The sequence below is a fragment of the Ahaetulla prasina genome, chromosome 1 (assembly GCF_028640845.1).
Source record: "Ahaetulla prasina isolate Xishuangbanna chromosome 1, ASM2864084v1, whole genome shotgun sequence".
Classification (NCBI taxonomy): domain Eukaryota; kingdom Metazoa; phylum Chordata; class Lepidosauria; order Squamata; family Colubridae; genus Ahaetulla; species Ahaetulla prasina.
In genome coordinates this window covers 209108686-209131129 of record NC_080539.1, presented here as the reverse complement: position 1 = coordinate 209131129, position 22444 = coordinate 209108686, and the positions used below count along the sequence as shown (strand labels likewise).

Sequence of the window (22444 nt, the reverse complement as noted above, 5' to 3'; positions counted from 1 at the left end):
GACTACATATATCTCATCCACCATGTCACAAGAGTGACTCATATATTGCCCTCTCCTTCCTTGGCTTTAGCAGGTTTCCTTCTCATGCAGATGATGGATAGTTCTCTTTTCCAAGAGATGGTTTCATCATAGTACAAGCCAGTGGTGGGATTTTTTTTTTACTACCAGTTCTGTGGGCGTGGCTTGGTGGGTGTGGCATGGCTTGGTGGCATGGTAGGGGAAGGATATTGTAGAATCTCCATTCCCTCCCCACTCCAGGGGAAGGTTACTGCAAAATCTCCATTTCCTCCTGATCAGCTGGGACTCAGGAGGCAGACAATGGATGGGGCGGGGCCAGCCAGAGGTGGTATTTGCCAGTTCTCCAAAGTACACAAAATTTCTACTACCGGTCCTCCAGAACTGGTCAGAACTTGCTGAAACCCACCTCTGGTACAAACAAAGAAACAGAGACAGAATTCATCATTAGGGCCCCTCTGCCTGATTAAGACAGGTCTCTGCCATCAATTTCCTCTTCAGCTACATGCCCTTAATTTGCCTGCCTTCCAATGTCTAGGGAAAATTAACATTATGAAGAAAAAGAGGGCAAGAGGCAGGAGAAATCTCTCAGTGTTGCCCTCTGTTTTTTCTCAGCAACATTTTCTCTTACATTCAGAAGCTTCTTTGTTGTTAACAGGTTTCCTGATGTTTTCCTTCCTTCTTTTTTCTCTTGTTTGTCGAAAGTTCCCATCTGTGCCCATTTCTCAACCTCAAAAAACCTCATGAGGAGAACTCCTCCTTTGAAAAGTTAGCAAAAATAGAAAACATGTTTCCAGCAAGCTGAATAATTGTCAGAGGTGCGCACAAGGGTTTTCTTTTTTTTTCAAGTTAACAAATTTGTATTAGCTTATTAAAATGTGAAATACAGAAATACAAAGAAAAATGAGAACAATGGGAGAAAGGAGAGGAGAAGGGGAGAGAGAGAGAAGGATTAAAAGGGAAAAGAAAAAGAAAGCATTGATTTCTGATTTTTTTTTCTTTTTTGGTGCAATAGAATAAAATAATAACATACAACCTTATTTTTTCTTTTTATTTCTTTTATTAGTTTATAATATAAAATACAGAAATTAAAAAGCAAATAATAGGAGAAATAGGGGAGGGAAAAGGGAAGGGAAAAGGTAGGGAAAAAGAAAGAAAAGGCATTGACTTCTCTCTTTGGTGCAATAGAATAAGACGGGTGTCAAACTCGATTTCATTGAGGGGCTGCATCAGGGTTGTGTTTGACCTCGGGGGAAGGGGGGGCTGGGATGGATGTGGCCAGGGTGGGTGTGGCCAGCTTGATGTCACTCTTGTCAGGGGCGCCTGTGGAAGCCTGAGTGCTCTGCCAGAGAAAATGGGCTCTTGAGCTCTATTTTTGGCTGTAATGGCCTCCTGCCAGCAAAAACAGAGCTCGTGGCCCTCGTGAACTCCATTTTGGGTCGTAATGGCCTCCTGTAGCCTTCTGCCAGTGAAAAGGGAAGTTGGGGGGGGGGGTGTGCCTCCCCCCCAAGCTGGTCCTTCGATGTTTTCAGGGCGGCTCCATGGGCCAGATCTAAGCACCCCATGGCCTGGATGCAGTCCGTGGGCCTTAAGTTTGACACCCCTGAAATAAGATAATAACATCAAACCTCAACTTTTTTACTTTTAGATAATAGTATGAATTAGACCTACAACCTCAGCTTTTTACCTTTACATAATAATATATATTAGCTATTTTTATAACAAACAAACAAACAACTATCCAATCAGCCAAACCCAAAGTAAAAAAAAAAATGTCAAAGTAAAAAATGTTTTACTTTGCCAAAAGGCACTAAGAGTTTTTTTTACATTGCCAAAAAGGCACTAAGAGTTGTTAACCTAATCTTGTGTAGCTTCTTCTCTGGTAATATTGTACTACTAACTAGAGGATACAAAACATTTGCTAGACCAACCTTTGAATACAGCTCATCTGTCTGGAACCCGCACTGCATATCGGACATAAATACAATCGAGAGAGTCCAGAGATATTTCATAAGAAGAGTCCTCCACTCCTCTGCTCGCAATAAAATACCTTTGGTTTGGCCACCAAACTCCAAATTTTGGGCTTAGACAACTTAGAACTACGCAGACTTCAGTCTGACCTAAGCACAGTACAAAAAATTATCTGCCACAATATCTGTCAATGACTACTTCAGCTTCAACCACAACAATACACGAACAAATAATAGATACAAAATCAAGGTAAACTGCTCCAAACTCGATTGCAGAAAATATGGCTTCAGTAACAAAGTGGTCAATGCACTACCTTACTCTGTAGTTTCTTCCCCAAACCCCAAAGCTTTAAGCTTAAACTGTCTACTGTCGACCTCAGTCCATTCCTAAGAGGTCTGTAAGGGGCATGCAGAAGAGCACCAGCGTGCCTACCATCTCTGTCCTAATATTCCTTTTTACTTTCTCTTTTCATGTATCCAAATTATGTTTATACTTTTACCTGTTATCTTATATATGATTGACAAAATAAATAAATAGTCAAATAGAAACAAAATGACTTGTATTCTTTTCTTTTCTTTAATCAAAGCAGTCAATTTAGCTATATCTGCTAACTCCATCAAGTTTTGCAGCTATCTGTCCATTGTGAAACAAGGCTTTTCTTTCTTATATGAAATAGCATAGGTAGGTAAACTGAAAAAAAAATAGTTCTTTGCCTTACTAAATCCTGTTATAGACCAAGGTGTAAATATAAATGAAGGAAAGGTTTGGGATTACTGAAAGAGAAAACGAAGAGAGTGCAAGTTACACATTTCTTCAGAAAACTATTTAGGGGTTAAGTGTAAGCGGTGATATGACTTGAAGGAAAAAATAGTAACAACTCCAGGAAAGCTCTTTGCGTTCCTTTATCAATTTCTTATTAGGAATTGATTTCCCTTTCTCGCACCCTATGCACACCTACATACTGTGCATACACAGCAGTTATAGAAGAGATGGGCTTTCCTGATAGAAAGCTATGTGACATTCATACTAATTGCAGCAGCTCTCAGCAACCTCAGGCAGCCAAAAGATTAATTACCTGCAAGGAGTTCAGAAGCCAACACCTACTGAAATATTTTCTTTTTCACACTGAGTAAAAGCTTCCACACATGTGTACTGCCTATTTTTTGCTTCCTTCAAAGGCCTAAGGAACTGGAGGATCAAACTTGGCCGCCTTCACAGTCTCTGACTGAGATGACACCCTGTGATCCTCGGTACCTACGTGAGTTTTGCCCACCGTTTTTCAATATCATGCAGGGTTATGCGGCTTAACATAGATGATGGATTTGATTTGACATAACATAAGCAGCTGCATCAGCAGGACAACAGGAAAATAACTTCCTCAAAAACCAGAATTAGTGTGAGTTCAAAAACCAGAATTGGTGTGAGTTCTTTTTAAAAAAGAGATTTAAAAAACTATATGTGAAACTATATCTCAAACAATGGTGTGCTGGGCCTGGTAATGTGAAAGCAGAAATTTTAATTTGAGCCAATTCTAATCGGGAGATGCCTATAAAAAAGTATTTCTCAATCTTCAGTTTTCTGAAAATTGTTTTCCAGTGCCAAGGCTCAGCCCCAAGAGATAAAGTACCGAAGAACAGAATAGCCTAAATTATGTATGGTTCAGGGGTGAAATGCTACTGGTTTGGACTGGTTCGCGTGAACCAGTAGCGGACATTGGGGCTGGTTCACTGAACCAGTAGGAACCGCTGGCTGGACACCCCCCCAAACTGATCCACGGCCTGCAGTCCTGCTATGCTTCCCTGCCTTCCATGTAGCCTTCCTGGCATCCCCGTAGCCAGCCTGCAAAGGCAGGCAAGCGGAAGGCCATGTAGAAGGCAGGCAAGCATGGCAGGGCTGTGGGGAAGGGAGCTAGTAGCCTACTCCCTTCCCCGCAGTCCTGCCATGCTTGCCTGCCTTCCACACTGCCTTCTCGGCAGTCCCCCATGTCCACTTGCCTTCCGAGGTTGGCATCCAGCCTGGCCCGGCCAGTGGAGATGCCGCTGCTGCACTGCCCTGGGACATGTGCAGCAGCCTGGGGACATCCACCTGCCCTCCCAGAGCACCACTGCGGCACTGCCATTCGCTTTCTTCCTTCTTCTGATTCAGGCAGGTGGATGTCTTCAGCCAGGTGGGGTGGGAAGGCAGCAAGAATAGCAGCAGTGGGCAAGAGAGTGCCAAGATGAAGGGCTACCCGCACTGGCCCACTCGGGTAATTGCCACCGCCCAGGCTGAACGGAAAATGACACAGGCTGCACAGTGGCATGGCCAGGCATGGCCCTCTCCCCATGCAGGGGGCTTCTACCCCTCTCACTCCGCTTCACCACTGCCGGGAAGCAGTGGTGCAGCTGAGCCTCCTTCCCCCAGAGAATCAGACTCTGTGGGCTGAGTTCCTGGAGTGGCGCCAGCGGTTAAAGAGAGCAGGCAATTGGCCCAGTGAGAATCCAGTGGCTGCTTCAGAACCCCAAGCCCCAAGAAGCCGGCACAGGAGGCATGGGTAGAAGGTAGCCTTTTCTGCAGCATCCCACTCCCCTCTTTGGATCACCCTGCAGGGGCGATTCTGCCTTTGCAGAAACAGGGTGGACAGTTTGTATGGAGGAATGGTGGGGGGGATGCACAGCCCTCCAGGATGGAGAGCAGGGCAAGAGAAAGCTCCGAGGTTTGCTTGGGCAGTCAAGCGAGATGGCAGAGGGAAACTCAAAGCATTGGGGGCTTCAGAAGGGCAGAACGTGCAACTCCTTGCTCTAACAATGAGTGATGTATGTGACATCAAGTTCACCATGCCCACCCAGTGACATAACCACCAAGCCACGCCCACCAAGCCACGCCCACAGAACCGGTAGCGACAATTTTTAGATTTCACCACTGATATGGTTTTGTTGTGTCTCGTCCACTTTCACCGCAGCCGGGGCCTTCTTATCTGCTTCCAAACGCTGAGGAATGTCCTAGTATGCCTCCCGGCCCCAGCCCTGGCTCCATGCCCAGACAGGCTGAGGAGGAAAAAGTACCTCCAGCCCCCAGCTCTGGCTCCATGTCAGGCAAACGGAGCAACTAGACCCCTCCCCCTCCCCCACAGCATGTGAGCCTGAGGAAGGTCAATTGCCAACAGCTGCAGACTGGAGTGACCCTCGCTTCAGAAGAATTGATAGGCGGCGGCGACAGAAGGAAGGGAGGGGCAGGCCTGGATAAGTGCTGAGTCATGGAGCCACACCCCATGGCCTATATAAAGGATCTGCTTTCTGGCATTCTCTGAGTCAGGCAAAGTCTAACATATCTTGCTGAAGTCACTTTCTGGTCTCCTGCCTGTCTTGAGAACTTTGCTAGGACTTTGGCAGAGCTGCAGAGGCATGCCTGATTCAGATTTCCCTGACCCGGCCGTCAGCGGAGGAGTGAGACACGACAGGTTTAAAGATACTGCATACTGAGAAGCTTTTTCTCCATTTGCCATGAACAAAGCTATGTGGTTGGATAACTATAGCAGACAAGAAGTATTCTTGGGATAGTGGTTCTTCGAGTTATGGAAGCTGCTATGGCAAGAAGCAGGGATTTGCCAAAAATGAGAAAAGTATTATGCAGGTATATAAGCAAAAGGTTGGCAATGAGTTAAGGGGAATCCACTTAATTTTGAGTAGCCTGGTGGCTAACTAAAAGATGTCCAAAGAATTCTAAAGTTAAAGCTACTCACACAGATAAAGGTAGATACAGATATCGGTATTTAGAGATAGATAGATAGATAGATAGATAGATAGATAGATAGATAGATAGATAGATAGATAGATAGATAGATAGATAGATAGATAGATAGATAGACAGACAGACAGACAGATAGACAGATAGACAGACAGATGATAGATAATTTCAAGGATATCATGTCTAGAGGCGTGCGAGAAGATTTACCTTGTGGTTGGGCGAGAGGACTCAGGCACAAATCCTAGAAAACCCTGGGAAAATGGGAACCAGGAAGGTAAAACTGGCAGCAAACAATAATTTATATAGTGTATATTTCTGTTCAGTGCTCAACACTCACACCAATTGCAGTTCTAATATTGCCCAGAAAAGTCTGGCACTTGGCCACACCAGACATCCCTCTAAAAAAAATTATATAGAGGGGATGTAAGGATGGAGATTCCAAAGAGGACACTAGAAAGCTAGTTTGGATATAAATGATACCTTCTTCCTCCCCTCCCACCCTCCCACTTATTAATTAAAGATAACAATAAGAACTCAAGTTCTAGATACTGGACATTAGTCAATCCTTTGCCCAAGAAATGACAAATGTCTACATTGTTACCAAATTAAAGTTTTCAAGTTACAGTTCTAAATTAGAGAACCACAATTATTACATCTAACCTTAATACAGTCTTGAACTTTCCATATATCAGCCTTAATCTCTCTGCTATGCTTATTGTATGCACAGCTGCTGATTTGTCTTTGTCTTTGTGGTGAAATGGGCATCTGAGATTGTTACAACTTCTGTTGGGGAGGAGAACATTAAATATCCTTTATCTGAATTCTCTCATTCAGCTCAAAATATGGTACCTGTTTTTTTTTTTAAAAAAGGCTATTCTTTAAGACAGCGAAATTATTCCATAACTAGATGGTAGAGTCAAATTGCTACTTAAACTAAATACTTTTGATGAAAAAAAAAGTACCAATTTACATGCTAAGCAGAAAGGGTAGAAATAATGGACCCTGCATACCTATGCTAAGCAAGTATTACACTACATACGGTACCAGTATTACTCCACAAATTATGCTAAAGCTTTCCTAAAATGGTTGTTTTGCTGCAATTATCTGGGGAAAAAAAATCATAGAGTTTCAGACAACTATATAAAAAGATCTGACTATAACTTCATTTTAATGGCTACAGGTGCTTCTATTCATAATAATTATAACCCCTTGGTTAAACTGTTTCAATCCTGAAATGAATAATAACTGTAATGTATATGAAGAGTACAGCTTAATTTAATTACCTCTAAGTACTGTGTTATAGAGAATGTGTAGCTTCATTCATTCAGAAAGAAAACTAATGATTGATAGAATCATAATAAAATCCACGAGTCATACTAGAGATTGTAACCTGAATTCATTCATTCATTTTTGTATATTTTAAAAGGAGAGGGCAGATTTGGCTTTCGTGTTTGTGTTAACAAGTTCCTTCTGTGACAAGGAAGACCATCAACAGTCAAACTTTTCAGGGCTGTCCAAAAGATATGGTCAAAAATTATGCATATAAACAATGTGCAGAATTTGATTGCACTGTCAAGTCTACAATCTTGATTTTGTTGTTTTATCATACCTTGTGGAAGCTTCTGAAAGTCCTTTAGCTTCCTCAAACTGAAGAGAAAGGGGGTAGACAATCCCTGAAAAAGCATAAAAGGCCAAGCCTATACAAGCATCTTTTTAAAATCTGTATAGTTCACTTTGCCATTGACATTTTCGCATCCAGGATATAGATGTAACAATTTTTAAAATTCCTTCATTCAGGGATCCCATTAGACTTGATTAGAAGCATCACTAAAAAGAAATGTCTCTTCATGCTTTTCTGAGATGGAGAATGGAACTGTTTTCTAAAGAGCTAGCTTTGGGCATACTGTTTGACCTTTTCTCTACATGTGCATATGTTGGTGTACATTTCTAGAAATTAACTTCTTCCTTTTTTTCTTCTTTCTTCCTTCCTTATCTAAATCACCTTGCAGATATGCAACTCTTCCATCAGAACTCCTGATTTCCATTCCCATTCTTATAAACACAGCGCTCATTCGTCTCCAAAACTACTCAGTCACATTAAATATTCTTTATTGTCCCATTCTTCATTTCCTTTATTTTTGTTTCTATCCAGGTGCTTAAATTTAATTGTATTGCTTACTTTGCCAGCTGACTCTGCCATTTGAATTTATTAACAGCAGAATCTAAACAGGACAGGAAAGAGAAAATTTGTGCCTTGAGAAAAGAAAGACATTTTCCTAAAACAACTTTCATCTACTTAACACATTTTTCATGTTAGTGAATAAAGCAATAGCCATGAGGGCTGGCAAGTTCTGGGAGCTAAAGACAACACACCTTAAGGCTGCTTACATTGGGGAAAACAGTCCAATAAGAAAACTTGGAAAAAAGGTCATTTTGATTACTAGCACTGATGAAGTTACCTAGTTAGGGTAATGAAACATCTGCAAGAAAACAAGCTAGCTCAGAGAGCACCAAGGACTCCTGATACTATATATCACGTGATCATGTGAAGCGTTAGTAACACTTTATAATGCCTTGGTAAGGCCATACTTGGAATATTGCATTCAGTTTTGGTTGCCACGATGTAAAAAAGATGTTGAGACTCTAGAAAGAGTGCAGAGAAGAGCAACAAAGATGATTAGGGGACTGGAGGTTAAAACATATAAAGAATGGTTGCAGGAAATGGGTATGTCTAGTTTGATGAAAAGTACTAGGGGAGACATGATAGCAGTGTTCCAATATCTCAGAGGTTGCCACAAAGAAGAGAGAGTCAAGCTACTCTCCAAAGCACCTGAGGACAGGATAAGAAGCAATGGGTGGAAACTAATCAAGGAAAGAAGCAACTTAGAACTAAGGAGAAATTTCCTGACAGCTAGAACAATTAATCAGTGGAACAATTTGCCTCTGGAAGTTGTAAATGCTCCAACACTGGAAGTTTTTAAGAAGATGTTGGATAACCATTTGTCTGAAGTAGTGTAAGGTTTCCTGCCTAAGCAGGCGGTTGGACTACAAGACCTCCAAGGTCCCCTCCAACTCTGTTATTCTATTCTATTCTATTCTATTCTATTCTATTCTATTCTATTCTATTCTATTCTATTCTATTCTATTCTATTCTATTCTATTCTATTCTATTCTATTCTATTCATTTCTATTCATTTATTTGATTATCTTTCCTTTCTATATAGTGTTGTTGTTGATTTTAAATTATGTATTTATTCAATCTGGAGGCCACCCAGCTGTAAATGTCTCTGGGTGGCTTAGAGTTAAAGAGTAAGAAAAATCCCCCCCAAAAAAACAGAAATTATGAATGACCCAAAGACAAACATAAAAAAAATAAAAAGACCATCTTTTAACAGGTGTTCAATTGTAACTCTACCCCAAAACCAGGGAGATCTAAGGGGGAATTTATCATTCTTCCCCAGAATAATAAACTATCTGTGTTTTCTTTAATAGAAAGGGGTAGCTATATTTCTAGCTATAACACATGGCAAGATGTTTAATTTTTCAGTTTTGGAGTATTCTATTTCCAGCAAAGATGAAGTTCCCCTATTACAATAAAATGCATTTTTTTCCTCCTCTTTCTGAAAAAACCTCTATTTATTATATAAGTTCACAATTAGCTTGGAAAAAGGTATTGTATTTTATTTTACAATATCTTGTGAAGAAAAATCTGTGTAATATAGCTGACACTTCAAGTGTACGTTAGCTTTTCTGTGGTGTTATCTGAAAAAAAAAGAAATAACAATTGTACCGTAAATATATACACCATATGTACAGTCCCTTCATATGTAGCTATTACGGGAATTATTACTTATATTGACTATTTCACAGTTGAATTCAATTTCCAGTTGATTTGTGCCATAAAAAAGAATGAGGTCATGGGGGCTTTTGTTCTTCCAAATAATTTAAGTTATTGTTCATTTACAGTGGCAGATTCATTCAAAATCTGAGCTCAGCATCTACAATTTCAGCTTGTGTTTTTCTGGCCCCATTAGACTGCCCTATTGATTGACCTGTCATTGATTTAAGATTGCCTTGCCTAGACCCAGGATAATCCTGAGTCCATTTTCTCCCTCCCTCTATTTCAGCTATCTATGCTTTTAACTCACCCTGTTTAGGCTAAATTCCAACACACATACGGAAACACATTCATCACATTAACATGAATTAATTAATGGGTGGGACATCAACAGGTTCCCTACACACAAGTTGTAAAATGAGCCAGTTTAATGTAAGTGGAAATTAAGAGCTTGTTCTTCTGTGCCTCAGCAAATGGCTTTCTTTTGAAAAGATCTCATTTGTTTCAGGCTGAAAAGAAAGAGAGGTTTTCAAATAGGCTTGCGGAAGAAAAGCAGAGGTGCTTGGTCTCTTACCTTTTCAATGTCTGTGGTTCAGTACCAACACCTTGCTTTTTACAGGGTCCTCATCATTAACATGAGATTATGAAGTACCACTTTATAATGCCTTGGTAAGACCACACTTGGAATATTGCATCCAGTTTTGATTGCCACAATATAAAAATGATGTTGAGACATTAGAAAGAGTGCAGAGAAAAGCAAGCAAAGTTGATTAGGGGACTGGAGGCTAAACATACGACAAACAGTTGCAGGAATAGGGAATGTATAATTCAGGGGTGTCAAACTCGCAGTCTGTGGGCTGGATGCGTCACGCACTGGCCACCCCCATCCCCACCCTTTAGTGAAGGTGGGAAAAGTAACGATTCGTCATGTGACAATGTGACACCATGATTTTGACACCCCTGGTCTAGTTTAATGAAATGAAGGACTAGATGTGACATGATGACATGATAACAATGTTCCTATATCTAAGGAGTCACCACAAAGAAGAAAGGGTCCACCTATTTTCCAAAACAGGACAAGAAGCAAAGGGGGGGAAACTGATCAGTGAAAGCAGCAACCTAGAACTAAGGAGAAATTTCCTGACAGTTAGAACAGTTAATCAGTGGAAGGAATTGTTTCCAGAAATTGTGGGTACTCCTACACTAAAGGTTTTTAAGAAAAGATTGGAATGTTATAAAGTTTCCTGATTTAGTTAATTCCCTTCCCACTCTGTTATTCTGTTATTGTTATTCTGAAAGAAACAATGGCTTTCCCATGCTGAGGACGTTTCAGTGAATGAAAACGGGACATTTCCCCCCCTCTGAAAAAGGGAAAAGTTTCAGTTTTGTTTGGCTTTTAAAAAGAGGACTGTAGAAGTAGTGTCCTGGATGCCAAGATAGTGGAGGTGACCACACAAGTAAAGCCCCTCTTTTTTAATGTTTTAATGTATCAATGTTTTTTTTTAAAAAAGTGATGAGGCATCCATCTTCATCTTCCCACCTTCACCCTAAATTCAAAGTTGATTTTCTGTGAAGTTCAATTTTGCTCTTCCATTTCATGAACAAGATAGTGCCAGTCCATCACAGTTTTGTATTGGCAACACCAGTGGTGAAGTCAATTTTTTTTTACTACCCCATTCTGTGGGCATGGCTTGGCGGGCGTGGTGTGGCTTAGTGGGCATGGCTTGGTGGCACTGGTGAAATCCAAATTTTTTTATTACCAGTTCTGTGGACGTGGCTCAGTGGGCATGGTGGGCGTGGCTTGGTGGGCGTGGCAGGGGAAGGATACTGCAAAATCCCAATCTTTCCCCACTCCTGGGGGAAGGATATTGCAAAATCTCCATTCTCACTCCACTCTGGGACCAGCCAGAGATGGTATTTGCTGGTTCTCCAAAATACTCAAAATTTCCACTACCGCTTCTCCAGAACCTGTCAGAACCTGTTGGATTTCACTCCTGGGCAACACCCTTTTTATACCACAAAATGCTAGAAATCAAATAAAACTGCCTTCCTCCACAATAGCTCAGTGCTGCTGCTAACAAAATATTTTTGAAAATATTTTATTTATTATTTTAACTACAAGAGCTGCTTCAGCTAACTTATATGCTCAACAAAATAGTATAACTTCTATCAGATTGGACAAATTTTTGGCGGAACTTTTTGTTTAAAAAAAGATTCTTACTAAAAAAGTATCCAACTTGAAAAATGCTAAAGTGCGGCGTTAAAGGAAGCAAATTTCTTAGGATCATCCCATCCCCCTACAGTGTTGGTTTTTAAGTACATCTTGTTCTATTTCTGAGATGAAGAAAATCAGCTGAATTACTTCCAAGCTTTGTGTGCATGATATCTAGGAAGTACATCCTGTCCTATCAAATGAACCGGCATTTGTTTTCCCCAGGATAATTTACCCATTCACATTTCCATTTCTGTTTGATTTAGTATTCTTCCAGGAACCTTTTTTTCCTTTTTTTTGCATCAAAATGATTTTTCAAAGAATTGTTTAATATTCTTTTAGTGGTAGATAAGTGAGGCACAGGTCACAGACCATTATGCGTTAATATGAGATTTAATTTGAGTAACAATAAGCACAGGGGAATGAATTAAATGAGAATGTCATTGGTTCAGAAATGCAAACAAGGAGAAAAGCACCTGGCTTCATTCGAAAAAACAGAAATGCATCATTCAGTATATTGTGAGCAGTTCTATACAAAAGAGGGGTTATTTTGTTTGAAACTTAGAATGACAGCTCAGAGAGGAATATTCCCAGCAGCTATTCTGCCTGCATATGCTTTTTTTTTTCTTTTTAGGAAAGAAATCTTTGTACAGAAATTTGTATGCCATTGAAGAACAGGGCCTAGCCTGAAAGAGATATTAAAAAAAAATCCTTTATATATCCTACAGTACAGAAATATCCTGGACCTGATCCAGATATTGTATCAGCATGTATTCTAAATATTTACTTCAGGGATATAAAACCTTTTGGAATTTAAGGCTGCATGGGAATCTTATAGATCCATGATGGTGAACCTATGGCATGCATGCCACAGGTGGTATGCGGAGCCATATTGGTGGGCACACGAGCTCAACTCCAGCCAGCTGATTTTTGGGCCTTCTGGGCCCACCAGAAGTAGGGAAATAGGCTGTTTCCTGCCTCCAGAGGGCCTGTGGGAGGGAAGGCCTGTTTTTTGCTCTCCCCAGGCTCTAGACCCTCTCTAGGTGGGTGAAAACAGCCTTCCCCATCCCCCCAGAGGCCCTCCGGAGGCTCTAAATGGCCCATTTGCCAACTTCCAGAACCAGAAGTCAGCAAATAGGCCATTTACGGCCACCAGAGGGCCTCCAGGGAGGTGGGGAAGGCCATTTTTGCCCTCCCCAGGCTCCTAGAGAGGCTCTGGAGCCTGGGGATAGCAAAAAATGGCGCTACTGGACCCACCGTGCTATCATATGTCAAAAGCGGGGGGGTTGTGCATGCATGCACAGGGGCAGAGTGCATATAATTATGGGTGTGGGCAGGCGCGCACGTGACCCCCTCCGTACTTTCCCCGCTTTTGGCATGCGATGGCAAAAAGGTTAGCCCTCACTGTTATAGATCATTTTATGCATTCCGTCTGACTAATGGCATTATAAGTCATTTAGGCCATCATGTCCCTACTTCTGTTCAATGAGAGAAAATAATGTGAAAATATCCATATGAAAGTGTAAATACATTCACCTTGAGTCTTCCACTAAATTTTATTCTGTTTCTTTCAGCCCATTTTTGTAACTTATTGAAATCTTTTTGAATTTTATTTGTCATGTCCAGGATTTTAACTATATTACCTAATTTTGTGTCTTCCGTAAATTTGATGAACATTCTATCTCTTTGTGCAATTCATTAATAAAAATACAGAAGAATATCTTTATGAGTGTTCATTTTGGTAACTTCTTTGTGAATTCTACCTTCATAAGAAATCACCTATGTTTTTGTGGCTCCAGCCCCCCCCCCACGGGCCTGGCCCCCTGCCAGAAAGTGACTCAGAGAGTGAGGGGGAAGGGCCGTTAGGGCTCCCCTCTTCAGGGCCGGCCTCTCTGGCTCAGCTCCAGAAGCCAGAGGCAGGCCAGGTGGAGGAGGTGATGAGGCCTCTGTCTCCTGTATCTCCCCCCGCCCGGGCAACGCTTCCAGACCCAGCTGTGAACAATCAGTCCTGGTTAGATCCCCGGTTTCATAAACAAGGGAGGCGGGAACAATAGAAGAAGGGGTGGAGCAGGCCTAGAAAGTGCTGAGTCATGGCGCCACACTTCTACTACTACTACTTCGTGATGGACAAACCAAACTGACTGGAGAAAACTTGAGCAGAACTATTTGACTGAGCATTTGGCTTGGATTGCTGTTTGTTCCTGACTTCCTGGTTGCTCCGGTAACAAGCTTCTGACATGCCGGCATCAAGGAAGATAAAGAAAACCTTGGCAGACGCTTGCTGGTTTGCTGCCAGAGCTGATAGCTGCCGTGGACTAAATTGCTGGCTAATTGAGTCAGTTCATGTGCCTCCCGGACTGAGGTGGGGGACAGAACATATGTCTTCTTGGTGTACATTTTTTAACTAAATATGGCATACAATCTCATCCATACCTAACCAGCATGTCACAAGATAATTTGTCAAATGCTTTGCTAAAATTAAGCTACATCTACAACTTTCCAATCTGTTAAGGATTTTTTTTTTTGAACCAATCAAAAAATGAGAGAAGGTTAATCTGGGAAAAAATGTTCTAGGCACATCTATATTGATTCTGGTTGATTCACATCCATGTTGATTCACAACTTCAGAAGTCACTTAACACTTTCAAGAAAAGAGTAGACTGCCATTTGTCAGAAATGGTATAGGGTCTCTTGCTTGAGCAGGAGGTTGGACTAGATGACCTATTAGGTCCCTTCCAACTCTGTTAATCTGTGTTTTTTTTTTCCTGGTAATTGTTTTCAACACAATATTATTATGAACTGCTCTAAAAGTTTCTCAATTATCTCGGCCAGGCTGGATCTTCTTGTTCACTGTTTTGAGACCCATTTCTCCAGTTATCTGGCTCACAAGTTCACAATCTTCAAGATTTTTTTAAAGGCTTTTTTAAAAAAAATCCTTCCTTATTATTTTTATAAACAAATTAAGGAGACAAAAATACCTAATATTCCTTCCTTATGTTTTCCTCACAATAAGAACCTTGTATGCGGAGTTGGGCAAAGAGTGAGGGACAGGCCCAAAGTTACTCAGCTGGCTTTCATGCCTAAAATGGGACTAGAACTCACAGTCATCTGGTTTCTAGCCTAGTGCCTAACTTATTTAAAAATCAAGATTTCTTCACAATAATGCATAATACTTTTGGCCAGTTCACCACCTGGTTCCTTCAGTATCCTATCATACAATGCATCTGTTCCTGGTGATTTAAACTAATTCAAAGTAAAGTGGTATTCAAAGGTTTCTTTCTTTAAAAAAAAATGTTTTATTTTTATTAAATATAGAAAGAGCAAAAATTTCAGTGTCTATATAAACAGTGTGTTGTCTGGGTACAATTAATTTGAGCAATCATCATCATCATAACAATAGTATTCATAATATTAGTATTAATCATATAATAGCAGTAATGCTTCATCATAATATTAATAATCAACATGTAATAACAGCAGTACTTACTTATCTATTTGGTGGGCCATTTTTACAAAATTGGTCATTCTCTTGTATTTTTTTTTTAATCTAACTTCTGTTTCTGCTTGTCAATCATTGATAAAATGAATCCCATATTAAAAAATATTCAGTGTCTTCCTTGTCTTTGTGTTAGTCTATTCATTTCTGCACATTCTATGGTATTCAAAGGTTTCTATCCTGCCCTTCATATGGGTTTTTCCAGTTACCTAGAGGAACACGTACATTTAGTTAATAAGGACTGAACCAATGTAACTGTGGAATAGCTATGCACTTTATCACCTTTATTGACTAGCTTGTATATTAATTCTTTTCTTTTGAACTTTCACTTAGTGGACACAGTTCCACAGTTCTGAGTTAATCTTGATTGCAGAAAATATGACTTCAGTAACAGAGTTGTTAATGCTTGGAACACACTACCTGACTTTGTGGTCTCTTCCCAAAATCCCAAAAGCTTCAACCAAAAACTGTCTACTATTTACCTCACCCCATTCCTAAGAGGTCTGTAAGGGGTGTGCATAAGAGCACATACGTGCCTACCGTTCCTGTCCTATTGCTTCCTTTCATTATATCCAATTAATATACATACTTATGCTTATATATTGTATAATTATTTCATGCATATGCTTATATATACTGTTGTGACAAAAATAAAAAATAACTGTTTGTATTCTTACCACTGTTAGTTTGCATTCCCCATTTTTGTTCTTTGTCTTCAAAACTTCTCTCGGTGTTTAGCATAGACATGCTGTTTTTTTCTGTTCTCCTCCTCTTCCATTGGGATGGTTTTCAATGTTGTCTTTAGTAGTAAATTAATAATAGTAGTAATATGTGTGTATATAAATTATATTTAAATAATGAATATAATTATTAATATTTAATACTCCCACCAATTTTGAATCCTTTTCTCATTAGTTTCTTCTGCCATGGGATCCTACTTATCATTGCTTGACTCAATGTTTAACCACATTGAGTTTTAGTTATTCTTCAGATAAGAACCCTAGCTCTTCACGGTTTATTTTCCCCAAAGTGTTTGCTACTTTTACTTCCTCTAGAGAGGTGTTCAGTATAGAAAATGCAAGAACATAATATTGGGCTATGTGTCATGTTGTCTCTATGCATGTATTGTTATTTTGAGATGATGTCAATTCACTGTGGATGCCTGTGGGTCCCAACAACTAAGGTGTTTGGTGAAGAGAACAGAAGAAGTTCTGAGTGTGATGGTGATAGCAAATCCCCAAACCTATAGGAGTTTAGATAAATGAAACATTTAGTCCTTTGGATCCAAGTCCTTCTGTCTCAACTAGGACTAACCAATCCGAGTAAGATCTGGATTGTAGCAAAGAAATTTAGAAGACTCATTCTTTGTTTCCATCCAATGGTCAGCCAGATTTTTGCAGCCCACATATAGTTATCCCAAGGGGAGAAAAAGAAAATGAAAGGGAATTGAAGTTTGGATGGATGACTATAGGGTGATAATTTGTATGCTGATGATTAAAAATAATTTAACATGAAGACTTTAATATTTTTAAATGTTTTCTATTATTAAATCCTACTATTAAAAGGTTTTATTAAAAGTTTACTGTCCATCCCAACACCACCTGTACCTGATTTCATTATGCAATTCCAGAGAAATTTTGGAAAGATAATGGAAGTTCACAAGAGGAAGAAGAGATGGGGAACATGAGATTCATTAAGGAATGTTTGCATTTGAAATATCTGAAACTAGTACTCAAGACAATATTCAAATTCCAGTTTGAATGCTACATTGCTAAAGAGAACAAACAGAAGAGGTAATTCAAGATTTTTTTAAAAAGATAGGACGAAACCATTCTTCCATTCTAAATTGGAGTTAAAAATAGCAGAGGCACACCAGGATGCTAAGACAGGTATGTGTATGTTTGTGGATGCAAATGCATCAATTTATGCCTTTTACAATGCACTGTAGTCTTGGGTCATGATCAGTGAATTAATATATTCTGATATTTTTCCTGTGCTGCGATCCATAGAAAGTAAGAAGCTTAATTTGAAAATAATTCAATATAGTACCTTGTATTTCACAGCATTAATGACAAGCATGAAATTGCTTTACCTTTTGTGGTTTAGGTGCTCTGTTCTGATAGACATAAATGTTCAGACCATCTGATTCGAGAGATAGCCCCTGGGATACTGGGCAGAGTGCTTGTTCTCAAAATACATACATACATACGTGTGTGTGTGTGTGTGTGTGTGTGTGTGTGTATATATATATATATATATATATATATATATATATATATATATATATATATATATATATATATATATATATATATATATATCTTTGGTTGTTCGGGTTTTCTCCCATGTAAAATTGGAAGTGTCTTGGCGACATTTCAACGAAGTCTCATTCATCATCTTCAGGCTGGTGTTTACTGCTTCGTGCTTCTAGGAGCACGAAGCAGTAAACACCAGCCTGAAGATGATGAGACTTCATCGAAACGTCGCCAAGACACTTCCAATTTTACGCAGGAGAAAACCTGAATAACCAAAGACCTACATACAAACACCCGCGAAAACCTCAGGAAACAAATATTGCACCTCTACGGGGAGGAAATCCACCATCTGACCAGGACCTATGAAAAACTAGAAGTCCAAAGAGCTTCCATTTTATGTGACCTTGCATTCCTACAAAACTGCCAAGATCAAAATTTAATCCCCACATGCTTCCAATTGAAATTCCACTCCAACTCTGCAGCCGCCAAACACATCCTAAAAAGAACAGAATTGGCCCTAATCAGAAATGAACTTCACACAAAAAGATTCCTCCTAGATCAAATCAACAAAGATCTCCTCACACTTCACCTCAAACTCAGCAGCAAGATCCACCCTGCACTTTGGGACAAATCCAAACAACTCGCCGTCTGGAGAGCCGAAACACAGACCACCCTCAAGACAGACACACACACCAACAAACTCCGAAGACTACAAGAACGCCAGAAACAAACCCCTCCCCCCTCACAGCCACACATGAAACAAACAGTGCATAATATCTCAGATAGGATCCTCACCAAAGCTGAAAACGATGTCCTTTCCAAAGGATTCAACTTTGCACTCACTCCCAAACACATCCCCACCGAAACCATTATATGCAGAGTTTAAACCAGCCTGACCAAAATCAACCCCGATGACGCTAACAAAATCAGACTCGAAATCACCAACATCCTCTGCAGCAGCAAGCCACCCAAAAGCAACTTACCCAAAGAGGAACAGACAGCACTACTTAACCTGAAAAAAGACACCAGCATAATAATCCTACCAGCAGACAAGGGCAACGCCATGGTGGTTATGAACACATCTGACTACCAAACCAAATTAACCAACCTACTCCAAGACCCTGCATACAAGCCCCTAAAAACAGACCCCACCACCTACCTAGAAAAAACCACTAGATCCAAAATAAAAGCCTCCCCCATCAGCGAAGAAATCCAACAAAGAATCATTCCCAGAGAGAAATCATCCAGATGCCCTAAGCTCTATGGCCTCCCCAAGATACACAAAGAAGGAACCCCACTCAGACCCATAGTCAGCTCCATAGGCTCACCTCTACAAAACCTAGCCAAATTTCTCGCCAAACAACTACAGCCCTATGCAGAATCCATCGCCTCACACGTAAAAAACTCATTCCAGTTCATAGAGATCATAAAGAAACAAAACTTACAGCCCAGCGATGTACTCGTGAGCTTTGATGTCATATCCCTCTTCACCCAAGTGCCAATCAAAGAAGCCTTGACAGCTATCCAAAACAAATATAACCCCCCCAAGCACATCCTAGATCTGACCAACCACTGCCTATCCAACACATACTTCATCTATAACGGACAAAAATACAAACAAATAGAAGGAGCACCCATGGGATCACCCCTCTCACCTGTCATTGCCAACCTCTACATGGAACACTTTGAAACCCAAGCTCTAGAAAAATCTGATCACAAACCCAAACTCTGGCTCAGATACGTAGACAACACCTTCATAATCTGGCCACACGGGAAAGAAAAACTTGTCAACTTCCACACACACCTCAATAGCCTACACCCCAAAATACAGTTCACCATGTTTTCTCTCTGTAGGCCTGGGCAAGTTGGCAGGTCCGGGCAAAGGGCCTCCGTTGAATCCGACGCCATCCTCCGTCCGCCACGGGAGCTCGAGGTCTCTCAGCCGTTGCCATGACGGAGCAGATGACCCTGCGTGGTACCCTAAAGGGCCACAACGGCTGGGTGACTCAGATCGCCACCACCCCACAATTTCCAGACATGATCCTCTCCGCCTCACGCGATAAGACCATCATCATGTGGAAGTTAACAAGAGACGAAACTAACAATGGCATTCCCCAGTGAGCCCTACGAGGCCACTCTCACTTTGTGAGTGATGTGGTCATCTCTTCGGATGGGCAGTTTGCCCTCTCCGGCTCTTGGGATGGCACCCTGCGCCTCTGGGACCTTACTACAGGCACAACCACTCGTCATTTTGTGGGCCATACCAAGGACATATTGAGTGTGGCCTTCTCTTCCAACAACCGCCAAATCGTCTCAGGTTCCAGGGACAAAACCATCAAATCTGGAACACCTTAGGTGTCTGCAAGTACACTGTGCAAGACGAAAGCCACTCTGAGTGGGTGTCTTGTGTACACTTTTCCCCCAACAGCAGCAACCCCATCATTGTTTCCTGTGGCTGGGACAAGTTGGTTAAGGTCTGGAACTTGGCCAATTGCAAGCTGAAGACTAACCACATTGGGCACACTGGTTACCTGAACACAGTGACTGTCTCTCCTGATGGGTCATTGTGTGCTTCCGGGGGCAAGGATGGGCAGGCAATGCTGTGGGACTTGAATGAAGGCAAGCACCTTTACATACTGGATGGTGGGGACATCATCAATGCCTTATGCTTCAGCCCAAACCGCTACTGGTTGTGTGCTGCCACTGGTCCCAGCATCAAGATATGGGATCTGGAAGGTAAAATCATTGTAGATAAGCTTAAACAGGAAGTGATCACCAGCAGCAGCAAGGCAGAACCTCCTCAGTGCACCTCATTGGCCTGGTCTGCGGATGGGCAGACACTATTTGCTGGCTACACAGATAACCTGGTTTGTGTCTAGCAGGTCACTATTGGGACCTGATGAGAGCACAGTTGACTCACAAGGCATAAACTATTATGTACAAATCACTCAATTAAAAAAAAGAAACAGAAGTTAACAACCAACTTCCCTTCCTAGATGTCTTAGTCTACAGGAAACCCACTGGCTCCCTAGGACACGCCATCTACCAGAAGAAAACACACGCAAACCGCTATCTGCACGCACTCTCACACCACCACCCAGCACAGATCAACTCCAAGACACTCATCTCCAGAAAAAAACGCTTAGTTGACGAACAACAACTAAAAACCGAACTACACACTCTCACTAACGTACTAACATCCAATGGATTCCAGAGAAATAAGAGTACCAGACTAATCCAAAAAGAACCCCCCACTAAAATCCAAGACAGAGGACAAGAAAACGGCATAGCCCTCCTCCCATATATAAAAGGCACCACAGACAGAATCAGCAAGATCCTCCACAAACACAACATCAAGACAGCATTCTGCACAAACCGAAAAATATCCACCATCCTAAGAAACCCCAAAGACAAAATTGAGTTAGAAAATCAAGGAGTATATGAAATCCCATGCACTGCCTGCCCCACCACATACATCAGACAAACCAACAGAAGAATAAGTGCACGCATTGAAGAACACAAGAACTCAGTCAAAAAAGAGGAACCAACTTCTTCACTGGTCCAACACCTTAAAGCCACAGGACACGATATTGACTTTAAAACCATGCAAAACTTTGCGGCATCATCCCTTGTAAACTTCATTTGTCATTACATTTCCCAGGGGCTATGATTGGTGCTTCATTACTAAGGCAAATCAACACTGCTACATTTAAGAATACAAAAGGTACCAACTGGGTTTCAGAAAGAGTTTCCCTGGCACTCTGAAGTAGTAGAATCAAATAGACCATATGAAACACCAAGCCTTTACTGTTCTTATTAAACGTCTGAAACTTTGATGTTTTCCAAGCCTGATAATATTCCTATCTGATCTCCCCTGAGGCAAGTTACTTCCTGGCCCAAAGTACAGCAACATACTGTCTAAGTCAGATGGGACTACAATGAGCTGTTGCCTTAAAATATGATACCTCTGTTTACTGAGACAATACTGCAATAGTTCTAAAATGGTTGAAGCTCTTCTCGGACATCCCTGGGATTATCTTGAAAGGCTCTTTTAAAAACTTGATTGGTCTTTAGGCTGGTGGTTGGAGTTACATCAGAACTTTTTATTCAACTTTGACCCAGTAGCACTGATCAAAGATGTTATTCCTTAACATCATCAGGGTTAGTCCCATTGGGTTATCAATGACTCTAGATGAAATGTCCTCCACATCAATATAAGCAGCCCAGTTTGTACTTTTAGATTTTGCTGCCATTAATATCAAGGTATTGTGTCAGTGGTAGGATTCAAAATTTTTTACTACCAGTTCTGTGGACGTGGCTTGGTGGGCATGGCAGGGGAAGGTTACTGCAAAGTCCCCATTTCCTCCCAATCAGCTGGGACTTGGGAGGCAGAGAATAGATGGGGGCAGGGCCAGTCAGAGGTGGTATTTACCACTTCACCGAACTACTCAAAATTTCCACTACTGATTCTCCTGAACTGGTCAGAACCTGTTGAAACCCACCTTTGTATTGTGTAAAGAAAACATACTTTATGACAGAGAGAAAGCAGAAAGATTTACTGTAAAATTGCAATGTTCCATGCAGTTCCATATTAAAGCAATGAAGGAATATGTAAAATAAACCTTGTTTGAGTCTAGTCTGACTGCTGGCTTCATGGACACATCCAGAAGCTTTCTTGGCAACAATATAGAGAGATAGGATCCCATTTCTTTTGTCTGTTTGTTTCTCCCTGATTCTCAAATTTTACTTACAGCTTTAATATTCCCCAGTGTCATTCCTACCCAAGTTCTAACCTGGCTTAACCTTGTTTAGCTTTCAAGCAGGGGTAAAATCCAGCAGGTTCTGACAGGGTCTGGAGAACTGGTAGTGGAAATTTTGAGCAGTTTGTAGAACTGGCAAATACCACCTCTGGCTGGTCCCAGATTGGGGTG

The 22444-nt window shown here is 40.9% G+C and overlaps 1 pseudogene; it reads left to right on the top strand.

The window, feature by feature from the left end:
* Window positions 1-19373: 19373 nt before the first annotated feature.
* On the top strand, window positions 19374-20413 carry LOC131189109 (small ribosomal subunit protein RACK1-like; annotated as a pseudogene).
* Window positions 20414-22444: the final 2031 nt, after the last annotated feature.